The sequence below is a fragment of the Pelodiscus sinensis genome, chromosome 14 (assembly GCF_049634645.1).
Source record: "Pelodiscus sinensis isolate JC-2024 chromosome 14, ASM4963464v1, whole genome shotgun sequence".
NCBI classification, from domain to species: domain Eukaryota; kingdom Metazoa; phylum Chordata; order Testudines; family Trionychidae; genus Pelodiscus; species Pelodiscus sinensis.
Genome location: NC_134724.1, coordinates 18255831 through 18271402, shown reverse-complemented (window position 1 = coordinate 18271402; position 15572 = coordinate 18255831). Strand labels below are relative to the sequence as shown.

At 45.4% G+C, this 15572-nt stretch overlaps 1 long non-coding RNA gene across 1 annotated transcript in view; it reads left to right on the top strand.

The window, feature by feature from the left end:
- The first annotated feature begins 7861 nt into the window (after nucleotides 1-7861).
- The window catches only part of LOC106733083 (uncharacterized), a 35442-nt gene continuing 27731 nt past the window's right edge, over nucleotides 7862-15572 (top strand). Inside the window, exon 1 of the long non-coding RNA XR_012895736.1 lies at nucleotides 7862-8220. This is a non-coding gene — a long non-coding RNA (uncharacterized LOC106733083). The remainder of the gene's footprint in view (nucleotides 8221-15572) is intronic.

Here is a 15572-nt window from a genome sequence, read left to right as displayed (position 1 = left end):
GATAAAAAGCCAAGCACATGAGAGAGGGAGGCTAGGAGGAAAGGAAAGGAGGCAGCAAATAAAGCAGTTGCTAATTAAATATTCCAACTGAAGGGATGAGGGTAGGCTGTCATAGTTTGATGACTTTCAGCATTCACCGGTAAAAACAAATTTCCTTGAACAAGATTAAGGCCAGCTGGCTGCTGCCTTAGGAAGAAAGTCCTTTAACTGAGTCAAGAGATGAGTTGTACGGATGGCATTTCAGGAGAGGAGTGGAGATTCAAAGTGGAATGGGAGATGAGAGAAAGAACTATAGTGATCTAAACTGCACTTTTCTTTTTTTTCAAAGTCTCCTTGTTAAGGAACTGAAACAAGGGGAAAAACTAGGCCTCCTAGTTTCATTTCCTAATTATTTTGTCCATCAGTTAGGCCTAATATCAATCATAACAGTTTTAGTCTGTCAGCTTCTGATTCCATATCTTTTGTTTTTACCAAGCATAATTTGAAAAAAAAAAAAAGTATTATATTGACAAGGCCTTTTTGGTTTAAATTAATCTAGCTTCTTTGTCTGGAACTTTTGTATTTGTTGCAGAGTTCAGTATTGTAAACAATTTGACTTATTTTTCATGGTTATTGTAATACCCTATGAACTTTTCCATACTTTTCACATTTGGGTTACACTTTGTAGGTAGGGTTGCCAGATGGTTGAAACAAAAATAGTGAACACCCTCCCCCCCCCAAAAAAAATGACTGGGAAAAAATTCTGTTGAAAGCGGAAAAAGGGGGGTGGCAAAGTTGTTGAGCAGAAAGGGAAAAAAAGAAAAAAAAAGGACTCCAAGGACTTAAGCCAAAAAAAAAAAAAATTAAAAATAAAACAGCATTAAAACAGCATGTCCCCTTTAAGAGTGAGTGGCAGGGATAGGAACAGGGGAGCGGTTGAGCACTAAGACCCAGCATTGCTTCCCCTAGGTCTTTTGGCCAGCAGCCATTTTGTGCTGGCAGCTTCGGGGAACCAGGTAAGCATGGGGGTTGGGAGTTTTGAGGTTCGGAGGGGGGGAGGCCAGGTGCCTGGCATTTTCACCTCCTGGCCGGGGAAAAATTCAGAAAATACTGGACATCTTAGGTGTCTGGTATTCTTTGAATTTTTTTACCGGACTGTCTGGGTGAATACTGGACACCTGGCAACCCTATTTGTAGGCCTAATAGTCACATATCAGTAGCACCACTATAGGTAGTTACAGCAGAGGGGAGGAGCAGACAGAGGATTGGCTCTGATAATGCCCATTCTTTTCCCTTTACGGAAGCCCCTTCTCATCTGGACGGAGTCATCACTGGAAATTTTACATTGCTTGTTGCCTGTTCCGAAGATAACCAGAAGAATTCAGGCTCCAGGACTGTCAAGTTGGCACATTTTCTGGTTCTTAATGTATGTTAATAGGAAACAAGCCAGGTGTTACCAAAGTTGATGTCAGTCTCCTGTCAAGTGGCTATTCTTTGGCACGAAAGGGGGGAGGGAGGCAGGAACAAACAGATCTGCATTTTAGCAAACAGCATGGAACCTCTTTCACTGTTAGAATCCTTATCTCCATCCTCACAGTGTGAATGAACTTTCTCTGGAGGTAACCTTCAAGAAAATGCATCTCAAAGGAAAACTAGACCTAGATGGACATGGGAAGTAGTGGTGCAGTACTCCCAGGTTTTGGGTATCATGGCCATGTGCTCCTGCTGTCCAGGGGCTCTGCTACTAACCACAGGTCCTGCAACCCAGGGTCCCACTTGGCTGCTGGCCATGGAGATTTGGCTGCCAGCAACAGAGTCCTGCTCGGTCTCTGGGCTCATATATGTGGTGTGCCCTTGGCCTTAGGGTCCTGCAACTGGCCCCACAGCAGGGTCCTTGCTGCCAGCCCCAGCTCTAGGAGGTGGAGAGGGGCAGAGACAGGAATAAGAAGTTCAGCTCAGCACCCCTGCTCTAAAAACTGTGTTCCAGTGCAAGTGTTCCAGTGCCACTGCTAGACTATAAAGTAGGGGCAAAACACCCCAGGGTATTTCTTCCTATTTCTGGCTCTCAGACACTTAAGATGGCAAAAATGATCAGCCTGACCTGACATTTGCTCAGTCCTGTTTCTAGGACTCTGTGGTAAGGTTTTTGATCTTAAACCAAGTCTACTTTAAGTGTGTATTTTTATTTCCCCTATAATCGTTTCTGACTTTAATGCATTGTACTTGTACTTACTTAAAATCTGCTCTTTTTTGTAGTTAAATAAACTTGTTTTATTCTTTAATCATGTTGTGGTCAAACTGGGCTGGGTGGTAACTCCATTTAAAGTAGAAAACTGTTGTATACTGTTTCCTTTTAAGAGCCGCGGACCAAAAATAGCTGAATTTCCAGGAGAGGGTTGGACAATGCAGAACACATGGCTGGAGGAAAAATTCAGGACTGGGGATGTGTTGGAATTACCCTGCAAGTGGTAACAAAGGCTGGTGGAAACCAGAACATAACAGGAATGTGCTGGCAGGGTATAGCTAACTACAAAGATGCAGAGTGTGATGTGCGTGCTGTTTGGCTGATTGTGAGGGGCCCAGGTCGGGAGCTACAGTACAAAATGTTGAGACACCTCAGGTTGCAGGGCAAGGATGACACAGTTCCCCACTGGTCTGGTTTGCACCCCAAAACATAATAGCAAATATTAAATGCCTTTGAGCAAACCAAGAGAAACACTTTGCAATGGTCTGGAAAAACTACCAAACAGCCGAGTAGCAGATGGATAATGATAGTTCTAAAGTGGATGTGAAAAGATTGGAAGATGCACCCTCATTATAATGTTGAAAAATCTCATGCTTTTCTCAACAATGGGTGTGGCATTTGTCTACAGGTGTCCCTATCATATTGTCTAACCTAGTCACCATCTTTTAGGATCAGAGATGAGAGTTTACTGGTGCAGTGATGTCATTCCTATAAATTTTGTTTTAGGTCTGTATTCATGTGACTTATATCAGTTCCCTAGGCCAGTCACTTCTGTCATAGGGTATATCTACACTACAAAGTTAATTTGAAATAACAGCAATTATTTTGGATTACCTTTAATAGCGTCTATACAACCAAACTGCTATTTCGAAATAAATTTGAAATAGTGGAGCACTTATTTCGAATTTGGTAAACCTCATTCTACAAGGAATAACACCAAATTCGAAATAGCTAAGTCAAAATAAGTGCTGTATAGACAGTTATTTCGAATTAGGGGGCCTCCAGCCCTTCCCAGTTTCCCCTGGTGGCCACTCTGGGCCAAACCAGGAAAACTCCTCTCCTCTCCCCCAGCCCCAGGCCCCTTAAAGGGGTAGACTCTGGCCACTGGGCATGTGCGAGGGCCAGGTCTGCCAGCAGCTGCAGACCCTCAGCCAGTGGCCATGCAATGGCAGCCAGTGGCAGCCAGCCATCACCCACCCAGTCCCCCAGCATCCAGGGGCCAGCCAGAGGCCGTAGACGGCGCGCGCCCTCATAGACTAGTGTGGAGATCATGGACCTCATTGAGGTTTGGGGGAAGGCCCCCAACGACCATGATCTCTGCACTAGCCAGAGAAACGCGGACATCTACTGCCCATAGCAGCCACCATGGCCAGGAAAGGCCACAGGCGCACCCAGGAGGAGGTGTGCCTGAAAGTGAAGAAGCTGCGGCAGGCGTACGCCAGGGCCACCAGGAGCGGTGCTGCAGCAGGGGCTGCCACCTGCCCCTCCTTCCCCATCCTTGACCAAATCCTGGGGGGCGGGGCAGTCTGCGCAAGCCCTGGGGGGCAGGGAGCCGGGAGCTGAGGGCCCTGACCTGGGCACAGAAGAGGGGCCTCCATCAGCTGTCCCATCACCGGAGTCAGCAGGATCATTCAGGGAGGCCATACCAGGTAAGTGCCAGAACTGTCCCCTACCTGGGGAGGAGGCGGGGAGGGAGACCAGGGACTGCGCAGGTGGGCCATGCCTCCCACGGATCATGCAGCCATCTGTGCACATGCGGGCACGTGCCGTGCCACCCTTGGGCAGGTGGCTCCATCTGCGTGTCCCACAGGGGCCATGGCCCGATAACCACGCGTGTGTGAAGAGACCCAACACGCTCCTGACCTCGGGGTGGGACACAGCAGGGTGCCCTCCCTTCACACACACCCCCTCTACACAGGGGCAGGGGACATCTTCCCCCCCTCCCTGCCCCGCCCCGGCAGCACTATACACAGCACAGGGGCACGGGTGCAGTCTCGGGGCAGCTCCCACACCTGGGCAGAGCCAGACTTGCCAACCATGGCCTCTGTGCAAGCACATCGGCTCTGACGGTGTAGGAGATGGTCACTATGGTCGCCCTCACCTCACAGGGAGGGCTAGGCATTATACACTGCGTCCCCAGGGACAACTGACCACTTCTTTTCTTTCTCCATAGCCGTACCAGCTGCGTCTGCAGTGCGCACCACCCATCCTGGGACATACTCCTGCACCCGTGGCCTCAGCAATACCACCACCATGTGGCAGGGGTACAGAGAGCAGCACTTGCAGGCCCTGCGAGCCCAGATCCGGATCATGGAGCAGCAGGCGCAGGACAACCGGGAGTTCTGGCGGGAACTGCTTGTCCAGGGTCGTGCCATCTGTCACCGTCTGCAGGCCCTGGTGCAGAGCGTGCTGCCCCATGCTGGTCCTGCGCCTGCTGCCTCCCCTGCTACTGTTCCTCCTCCCACTCCTGCCCCCCCTCCCACCTCTTACTCCATATCCTCCTCCCCATCCCTCTGGGGATGCTGAGGCCCCCTCCTCCTTGGTGCTGGGAGGCAGTTGGCCCGGTGAGACCCCCACCCCTGAGTGCTGAGCTTTCCCTCTTCCTTCTTCCCCTTGCTTCCCCCTTCCAGCTGCCTCCTCCCAGTTTTCCCCCTTCCCTCTCCCACCCTCTCTCCTGCCCTCTCCCACCTGAAGTTCATTTCCTTCCCCCCAGTTGTGTTAAATAAAGACAGTTTCTATTTTAGAAAATACGCGTATTTTATTTGACATCGGGGGGAGGGGGACTAGGAAAGGGTAAGTGGAAGGACGAGAGGGAGGGATGGGGTATAGCTAACTACAAAGATGCAGAGTGTGATGTGTGTGCTGTTTGGCTTATTGTGAGGGGCCCAGGTCGGGAACTACAGTACAAAATGTTGTGAGACACGTCAGGTTGCAGGGCAAGCCCCCGTGGGGCAGACCGGGGAGACTGTTAGCACTCCTCAGGGTGGAAGCTCTCCAGCAGGGCCCCCTGGATCCTGATAGCCCCTCGATGGTCCTCCCAGACGGCAGCATGCAGACAGTGCAGCCAGGCTGCTGGCAACGTGTCCACAAGATGCAGCACAGTCCCGGGGGCAGGTCTGGTTCCATGTTGCAGAGTGCTGTGGTGTCCCGAGTGAGGGCAAGCAGACCATTCCGAGACATAAATGCTTTGCTGTCCCTCAGCGAGGTAGACCAGCAAGCAGAGAAACCTGAGAACTGTCTTTCCGGGATGGAGGATCGGGTCCCTTTAAGCACAGACCTCGGATAGCCTGAGGCAGCAGACCCACCACACACTAAGTGTGACCCTGATGCCCTGCTGGCACTGGTTCTGGCCAGCCTTACCTTCAATTCAGGGTCCACTCAATGTGTACTTGCTATTTCGAATTAGTTTTTGTGTCTAGATGAGTTATTTCGAATTAACTAATTCGAAATAAGTTAATTTGAAATAGCGTTGTAGTGTAGACATACCCATCTTGCCTTGTACTGTGGATTGGGTCACTTCAGTACTTTTCTGGTGGACCTCTGGGCGGTGTCTGAGTGATGCAGGAAGTGGTGTTGGTGATTCAGGATGTGACATTCTTTCTTTTGGGTCATTCCTGTATTGATCTCCCTGAAATGCTGTTCGAGGGCTGTGCTGCTGGAGATGAGACCTACACAGATTTGGTTCTGACCACTTGTAATCATTAATGATCCTATTGCACTTTTTGTTCGGCAAAGCATGCAGGGATTTTTCTTGAACTCGAATTCCAATTGAGAAAATGACATTATACTTAACTCTGCACTTTCAGTTGTGTAAGATACTCTTCATATCCTGTCCTTAACCATTGTGTTTTTAAACAGTTGTGTTTCATCCCACAAGGTGTGAAATAAACTCTGCTTACATATCTCTTACCCAGTCTCAGTGGAGTGTTCTGGCTGATGTTTGTTTAATGCTTGCAAAGAGTTTTGAGATCCTCAGATGAAAAGTGTCTTGGTACTTATCACTTTTGGAAATTGAGCCACATTGCAACACATTGCCAGGTATTGTCTTCATGTTCAAAAGACACAGCCATCAAGTGGTGACTGGCCAAATATTAAAGCAGATTTAAGCAGTTAACAGAATTTCTAATCCAGTAGTTCTGCTCTCTAGATGAACATTTCCTGCATATTACACAGCTGAGACTCAAATTAGGAGCCATTCTGCATTGTGCTCAGCCACTTTGGGTCAGCGTGGAATCATGCTTCATGCCAAATATAGAATCACAATAACTCCATAGACTTTTGAGGAACTTCTTTCAGTACAACTATGTTCTCTGGGATTTTCTAACTAGAGGTGGCCCACACAAGAAAATGTTGATCTGCAGCTAAACTTTCTGAAAATTTGGTTATCTTGCGATCTGTGGCTTTGGTTTAGGCAAGTGGTGGACACCCTAGGCTAGTGAGTGGCCCTCCTTCATCTCAGTGGGCCACAAGATTGTCGTAACCAGAATAGGGTAGTCCTGCTAACTGCACATCCATACCTGGAATTTGCAAGGTGTGCCAATTGAACCATAACAGTGCATTCGTTGGATGCAGAGGGAGCGCACGGCTCTTGCTGTCAATGTTGTGTGCAGTCAGCATGCACCTCACTTCATGTGCCCTTGCTTTATGTGCATGTCACCTTAGTAATACTGGTGTGAAACAAACAATGCAGATAGAAACCAGGGGAATCTCTCAACCTTGCGTATGGACAACAGTAACAAATGTCTATGACCTGCAGGTTGTCCACCACTTTAGGCCCATCTGTATAACACAAATACTATCTTATTATCCACAACAAATGTGAAATAACCCAGTTTGAAGGTTGACTCTCTCCAGGCCGTTCTAGGAGTTCCAGCTCCCCAGACCCTTCTGAAAACTCCTGTTAGCAATTCCCTCAATTTCAAAAATAAAGCAGTCAGAGACTACAAGTTGCTCTGCGCTGTAAATCTGAATTTCATTGGTTTTGTAGCGTTAAGTCAGAGCCTCATGTGAATATCATAGTTTGTGGTTTAGCTCCTTTTGTTTGGTTTATTTTGGTTTACAGTCAGCATTTTTTAAAAGCATTCACTAGACCCAATTGATGTGTGTGTATTTGTGTGAGAGAGTGTTTTGAGGTTTTTGTGTTATACTGTGACAATCTGAAGCATGAGATTAGTTCAGGGAAACAGTTGGCCATGAGGATTCTGTTAATATATAAACAGCCGCATTAAAATAACATCAGAAGATTTTTAACCACGCAAGAAAAGGAATATGATTCAAATGCAAGATTTGCAAAACATACCAGAAAGGAAGCGGAATGTCTGACGCTGGTAGCTATGCTGTTTCTTTTTCCCATAGGCCAAACTATCACTGCAAGGAAATAGTTGTACTTGAGCAGCATTCTTGGTATTTACTTGCTAATTTGCACACACAAGTCTTACAGCCTTTTACAAGGGCTGGAGAAGCTTGAAACTAGTTTTTCATTATTAGACCAATTTTAATTTCTCTCTGAAATTATATATTGTATCTCTCTCAGTGGTGTAGTGAGTGTGTTATGCACCCGGGGGCAAAGGCAACATTTCCTCCCCCACCACAATCATTTGTTACTACCTGTGGGACTTTACACATTCCAGTCTTCAATGGGAGGGGAACAGGAACCTCTGTGCTACCCCTGTCCGGCTAAAGTGCAGAATTTGCTGTGTGGGAAGCGGGAGCTTGCAGCCCACAAGGCGAGCAGGGCCCAGCAGTTTGGGGTGACAATGAATCGCACCCATGTGGGCGGCCGAGAGAATTGCTTGAGCTCTGCGCAGGAGCAGTGTGCCGTTCGCATCCAGTGTGTCCGCGCCGAGCTTGGCAGCAAGACTGTGGCTCATGGGAAGTTCAGAACCTGGGGCTTCTGAAGGAGGCTGACGAGACTGGGCTGCAAGGGACCGGGCTTAAACTGCTGTGCGAGTCCCGGGTGGCATCACGTTGTAAGCAGCCGCAGCAGCGTAACCAAGGTGAGAGCGGGTCTCTGTAGAGCGCTGGGCAATGTCCCCAGCTTTGCTCGTGTGCTTCAGCGGAGGGATGGTGTTTCTTTGCTTCTCTTTTCTATTAGAAATCAAAGGGAAAACATACAAACTTCATTTAATGATGGGGGTACAAGAGTGAGGGCAGGGGTTTGGGGCACGTAGGGGGGCTCAGGGCAGGGGGTGCTGGTGTTAGAAAGTAGGTTCAGGACAAGGGGTTGGTATTTGGAGCGGCACGGGGGGAGTTGAGGAGTCAGGCAGGGTGTTGGGTGGGGGAAGCTCCAGGAAGCAGGTGAGGGTTTAATAGTCAGGGATGGCAGTGGGGGCTGAAGGGCTCAGGGCAGGGCGCTGGAAGGCGGGAGTAGCTTACCGGGACTGGCCAGTGGCGAGTGAGACGCAGCTTTTGTGGCGGATCCTCACAGGAGCAAGGGACTCCAGGAGCTGGCCCTGGCTTCCATCTACTCTCCTCCAGTGAGTGGAGAGGCCTAGCTCTAGGGGTCAGCCCTGGCCTGCAACTGCTCCTGCAGCTCTTGGGGGTTTCGTAGCTCCAGGGTCTGCCTGGCCTCCAGCTACACCCCAGCCTCCAGCTGGACTGGGAGAAGGTGGAAGTCAGAATCAGACCTGAACTCCAGGTGCTACCCCTCCATCCCCCAAATTCAGGTTCGCCATCGTGGGGTTGCTCCGATCTTGCACAGAGGCTTCAGTGTAAATAGAAGCCAAGTCTCTCTGTCTTGCCCAGGCTGCGCTGCATGGGCTATTCACAAGCAGCTAAATTGGTGCCCCCTAGCCTAGTGCCTGGGGGCAACTGCCCTCTTGCTACGCCACTGACCTCTCATCCTTGACCCGGACCTTGGTCCAGTATTTTTGCCTCCTGTTCGGTTAAAAAAAAATTCAGAAAATACCGGACACCTAACATGGCTGGTATTTTCTGATTTTTTTTTTTCCTCCCCCAGCCAAGAGGCAAAAATCCTGGGTGCTTCCCAGGTTCTGCAGGGGAGCTGTTTGGCCTAGACCAGGGAGAGAAGATGGCGGATGGCCGCTGACAGCCTGGTAGGGCCAAAAAGCCTCAAAAGCATTCCTTAAAGAGGCCATGCTATTTAAAAAAAAAAATTAAGGGTTTTTTTATATTTTTTTTTAATTAACAGCTCTCAGGGTCCTTTTTTGGCTCAACAACTTTGGTCTCCCCCTTTTTATTCCTCAACAGAATTTTTTCCCCAGTGTTTTTTTTGTTTTGTTTTGTTTTGTTTTTGCAGTGGGGTGTTTGGTATTTTTGGTTAAACCATCTGACAACCCTATCGATCAGGTGAGTCTAGAAAGAAATGGAGAAGGGGGTTTGATATGGAGAAGAAGATATGGAGAGGAAAACAGGGATTCATAGAACTGTGCTTTCTGGTGTTTGCAGGTCTCTCACTCATCGTGAGGCATATGGAAGGATTTGTGACAGTGGTGGAGCATTGATGGAGGGTTACAAAATTTTTTGGAGGGCCCTGAAGCATAGGGAAGGGGAGCGTGAGAATACAAGGGAGAGAGGCATGGAAGGAATATATGGCATGTGTAAAAGAGCAACATCTTTTCCACATGTGGAATGAATTCAGCTATGAAGTAAAACTTTTACAATGCAATTGAGGGGAAAAACTTGAGCTTACAATTCACATTTCTTATTGGATATGATGTTCTTATTTCATTTACAGTATTGATTGATCACATGCAACAAAAATTTGTTGGATTATGTCCACTTTTACAGCATGCTTTTTTTTCTACTGAAGGTCTCCTATTTTCAACCCTCCTACATATTATGCTCATTTTTAGATTTCTCTACACAAACCAGCTTTTTCTTTTCCCTGACAGCTACATTAATACGACCAGGCCTATTGATCTGTATTGATTGTATCTAATTATTTATAATGTTTGTTGATGGCATTAGTGTATATAATAGGGGTTTTCTCTATAAAAATCATTAACTAATATGCAACTCCTATTACCAAATAATAAATGAAATACCGGTATAATTTACAAATTCTACTACCCTGTTGGAATTGAGTCATAATTAATTTAAAAAAATCCTTTTTGTCCTATTAGAGATCCCATCACTTTAACTTCTCTGCAATAGCAATATTTGCAGGCCCCTGCTGCAGTATTGCTGTAAGAACCAGGACTAAGTGGTAAACACAGTGGGTCAGCTCTAAATCTGCTATTAAAAGTTTTCACTAAGAATATTTTCTTACTTGTGTCAGTTACTTACATGGTAGGAAACTTTTGTGTAGCATTCAGCATGCAGTCTGACCTTTAGCAGGAGGTAGGAGATGATATTTCCCTTAAAGATTTTTTCTCTGGGATTTTCTGTTCTTACATATTGAGTGCTTAGAATATCCAACTAATGTAAAAATAAATTAGGCCAGTCAATACCTTTTATTGTTTATTTTATTACAAGCATCGCTTGTGAATCATGTGGGAGAATTGTTCAAGAAGACCTGCAGGTAATTCCTCCAAAGTCTACAGCATGTCTATGTTTAACAGGTTTTGTTTTTTCCTGGCAAGCACTTTAGATATCAGTGAGTTCACATGCTTTTCAAAATGGAGCTGTCACCACCTCCTTTTGTCTTCTGTTACTCCTGGCTTTTTCTCTTTAACCTCCTTCCTCTGAAAGGAAGTGATATGAAATGACGACGCTAAAGGGTACATTGATTTTGATGTGTCTGCTATAAGCCTCTGTCATTACCCTATAGAAGAATTGCCAGTGATTTTTCTAGGGATTCAATTAAAAAAGGTGACTAAGTAGATTACTACATTGAACTTTGATTGTGATTGGGCTTTTCACCAAAACCTGTTCCTGACTGTTTCTATGCTGTCCTTTATATTCTGATTGATGAAGAAAAGGGACTTCGTGAAGGAGGAATGGCCCACTCAGGCAGTTACATTTTGCAGGATCCATCCCTAATGGGAGAAATTATCTTTTCTTCAAGGTGAATCATTCATAAAGGTCCCACCTGGATATTAGTTAATATATACACTCAGCTTTCAGCATAAAAAATTGGGCAGCCTTCCAACTTAAAACAAGCTGCTTTCTTGTAGTATTTTCTCTGGGCATGGAGGAGAACCTTGCAGAGGCTTTACAGTCATGCAGCACTACAAATATCAGTACTATAGACTGGTTTTACTTAACATCTTAATTAGTAATCTAGAAAGAAAAATAAATAGCCCAGGAATGGAATTTAACAAAATATATAAATACGTATTTGGACAAGATTTAATACAAAGGGTCTGGAGAGACTTTTAGAACCAATTTTAATGTATATGGCAAATAGTACTCAACCAACTATAGAGCTAATGGAATATTAGAAATAAGTTATGAGAAGAAAAGTGGTAATAGATATCAAATAACATCTTTTTTCTGTTTCGCCAACTAAAGAGAAGATGATCCATGATAGAGCTGCTAGAGAAGGATAGGGTTAAAGTGGGAATGGCAAACTGGTTACTGACCAGAAAGAGAATACTTTTGGGAGTTCCTTCTGGGGGATTTTGAGCCAAAAAATTAAAAACTCTGTGCATAATATTAAAAAAATGCAATATAGTTATGCGGTTTCTATTATTTTGGTAACTTATTTAAAGTACAGCACATTGGATGGAGAATAGAATTGGGGAGCATTGGAGGAAATCCCCAAGTCTACTGTAATAGTAATGTAGCTAGTATTGACCCTTTATTTCTAGTTACTAGTCAACTATATACAGCCATTTTCTCATTGTTGCATCATAGGCAACTGAAGAGCAAGGGGAAGATTGGGACTCAAATTCACAATATATGACAGCTAACTATCTCCAGGAAGGTCAGTAGCAAACATTTCACGGACCACATTTTGATAGGATTTTTTTTTCAATCCAAAAATAAGATCAGTTCTAATCATTAAAGTACCATAAGCATGTTAAGACCATACTGTCTTTGACAATAAAGCTCCTTTACACCACTCTAGCAATGCAAAGGAGCCTTAACATTTTTACTCCTGTTTATACTCCTAGAGGACTTCACTAAGAACAATGGAAACAATTCACTAAGGAGGCAGGATGCTTATATTCTGTTCTGCCTGAGGAGATAGAGCCTGCCCCACAACTAACTCCTCAGAAACACTCTAAAGCCTTTTCCCTCATACAGAGTGAGCTGCAAGCACTGTTTGTCTCTCTTTCTCACACACATGCATGAGTGCCCAGACCCCTCCTATCCTAGCAGTGATTTTATGTATTCTTATCTGCTCTGGACAGCCAAACTGACCTGCCTGCACCACTGGGGAGGAATCGTGACTGCTCTTGTGGCTTTCCTTTACGTCCCCCTCAAAAGACATTATTCCGCGGGGAAGCAAAAAATCTGTGGGACCATGAATTCTGTGCATGTGCAGTGATGCAAAATTCCCTCAGGTGTAGGAGATGCTGGAAAACAGAATATTTTGCCAAATGCTGATTTAATTTTCATTTCTGTGGCTAAATATATGTCAAACTGCAACTTTTTGTCTTCCTATTCATGGCAAATTATCATATTTCTCTCTAGATATCACTATAGAGTTCATGGTGTTTTTTCAAAGGTGGGGAATATTGCCCCGGTTTGAAGATGGGGGAAATAAAAGCATGGAAAGATTAAGTGACTTTAAAAAAAAAATAATTAAAAAAAAGCTATTGATAGAGCTGGGAGTATGCTGACTCAGTTATGGAGATGAAAATATACACAAAAATAGGAGTGGTGTGCTGTTCTTGATCTTCTATTGTGATGGTTAAATATTATTGTCCCAATGGAGCATCTTCAAGGACTATAGTAAAAAAAATTTTTTTTGTTTAAAAAATAACTGCCTTGCCAAAGTTCCCCAACTAGTAACAGTGAACAACCATTACTCTATTTCCAGTAAGATACCAAGTCTCACCAGTTGGCAGTTTTTCTTTCCTGCAGTCTAGACTGACTGAAAGAGCACTTGATTATTTAGGAGGCAGCAACAGCATTACCATATAGCTGCTTCTTCAACTTTCTTTTCTACAGGAAAATAGAAAAGCAGCTGGAAAAGGAGTGGTGGGGATTCCCTTATCTGCATTTTCACATCTGTGTACTTCACAGGGCTTAGTAAGTGCATTGATTCTCTGCCATATAAATACTTATCCAGGGCAGTGTTCATCCCAAAATTGACAAAGAACGAGAGAGAAATTCTTTCTTCCTAGTAGCCTTTGACTATCAGTACTACTACTACTACTAATTGTTCATTTTCTTGTCAGATCAAAGAAAAGGTAGAGAGAGAAACAGAAGCAGGTAAAAAAGTTAAATAGTCAATGCTGCATAATTTTGTATTATATCCATTAGGGATGTTAAAATTAGATTAATTCACTAATTGAATAATCAATGGAATTTCCATTGATTATTCGATTAGTGGATAAGGGTACGTCTACTTTGAAATGTAGCAACAGCCAGGCAGGCTCTTGCAACATTTCAAAGGTGGAAGTGTTGTGTGGCGTTCCGCCTTTGAAATGTATAAGAGCCCCTAATGGGCTCTTGTACATATCAAATGTGCATATCAAAGATTGAAATGCTGCATGGAGCTTAGGGCCAGCAGGGGACTTAAAGTCCCCCGCTGGCCCTGAGCTCAATGCAGCAGTTATGCTTTGAAATGTTCAAGAGCCCCAGCAGGGACTCTTTTCTATATCAAAGGTGGAATGCCACCCCTACTTCCTCCCACAGAGCTGGAGCTGGGGAGATGTGATGGCGCGTTGGGGTCCCCCGTCTCCTGCACCCTGAAATGGCACGAACAGACTCCACCAGCCAATAGAATGGAGGTAGTTTATTGCTTCTCCAGGATATAGCACAGCACAGATGTAATCTGGTTACAGGAACTGGGGCTAAGAGGCCTCAGTGCCTCCCTTGAGATGGGGGAGTCCCAGCCCCCTCCCCAGCTCCTTCTCCCCTGCTTTCCAGACAGGAACTAACCCACTCTCCTCCAGCCCTGCCCCCAGCCAGGGCAGCATCCACCTTCCTTTGTTTCTCCCCATGGGGGGTGGCTGGTCAGACCGGTTTGGAGCCACCTTTGCATAATGACTCCCCCCTTCCCTGCTGGGTCTTGCTACAGACAGCAGAGGTCACCACAGCCCTAGCAAGGTCGCCCACAGCCCTAGCAAGTTACCCCCACTACGTCACAGGAGAACCCCCCAGCACCCTCTCCACTTCCCTCCCCTTGCTGCCTCTTTCTCATAGAGGTAGCAAAGGGGGCGGGGGAGGAGAAAGAAGCGACTAGTCACTTACCTTCATTGGCTATTAGGGATGTAAGGGAAGTTGAGGGTGTTGCATAAATAAAAGCCTCCACCTGAGCCTGCTTGATTTTACACATGCATTTTCAGGAAATACACTAAAGTGTAAGTTCTAAGATTTTAAATGGCAACTGATTGTAACCTTTGCAACTTGCTGTAATCTTGGTAAAACTTTGTCATCTTTGTAACTCTCAGCCACCTTGCTTGTAACTTGCTCTAAACTGCATTCTTCCCTGAGTGATGAGTGTGTATGTGTGTGTTTGTGTTTTTGTTTGAAGCTGCAAGGCTAAGGCTGGAGCACATGGTGATGAGTCATCAGAGACTGCTTCTTTGCTGGATAAAAGGAAGTCTGGGCGTGCTCTCTAGTGACAAGGTGGATGAGTCACAGGGGCCATACAGATATAATATAAAGGAGAGGAAGCACATGTGAGACACACTCTCTTTCTTCCTCTACTCCTGAGAAACTCCTCTTTACAGCCAGTGTCTTTCCTGACCAGCTCCCCAGCCACAATGAGCAGACAGACCCTCGAGGATCTACATGCCTTGACTCTTTCTGCAACCCATATGCCTGTGTTAGTGTGTGAGTGCCTGAGGGCAGGAATGAAAGTATGTGAAGAAGTGAATGAATGGAGGGGTGTGTATGCCTGTTTGTGTGTGTGTATGAGAGAGAGAGCTAGTTCCATTCTTTAGTTTAAACCTTTGGTGGCAGCTCTATCCTCTTTAGTTTAACAGTGTAGTGCAAATAGTGAAGTGTTAATTCCTCAAACAATAAACTCATACTAGTGTAACCCTGGGTGGTCTCCAGTGGGAACTTTTTGGGGTAACAGAGGGAACTCAGTGTCTATTAAAATTAAGCATCTATGAAGCTTTTTATGGTAGGGAATTTATCATCTTGTATTTATTTATAAAGTGTCTTATACCTATATGGATTTATCAAAGTAAGCCATCATTAAAAAAATGGGTTGGATCATCTGGTTCAGAGCAAATGAGTGTTGACACAGTACCAAGTGCTTGCCCGTTTCTAGAACTAAACTCAACATATCTGTGACATGATGATGATAATTAGATTAGGA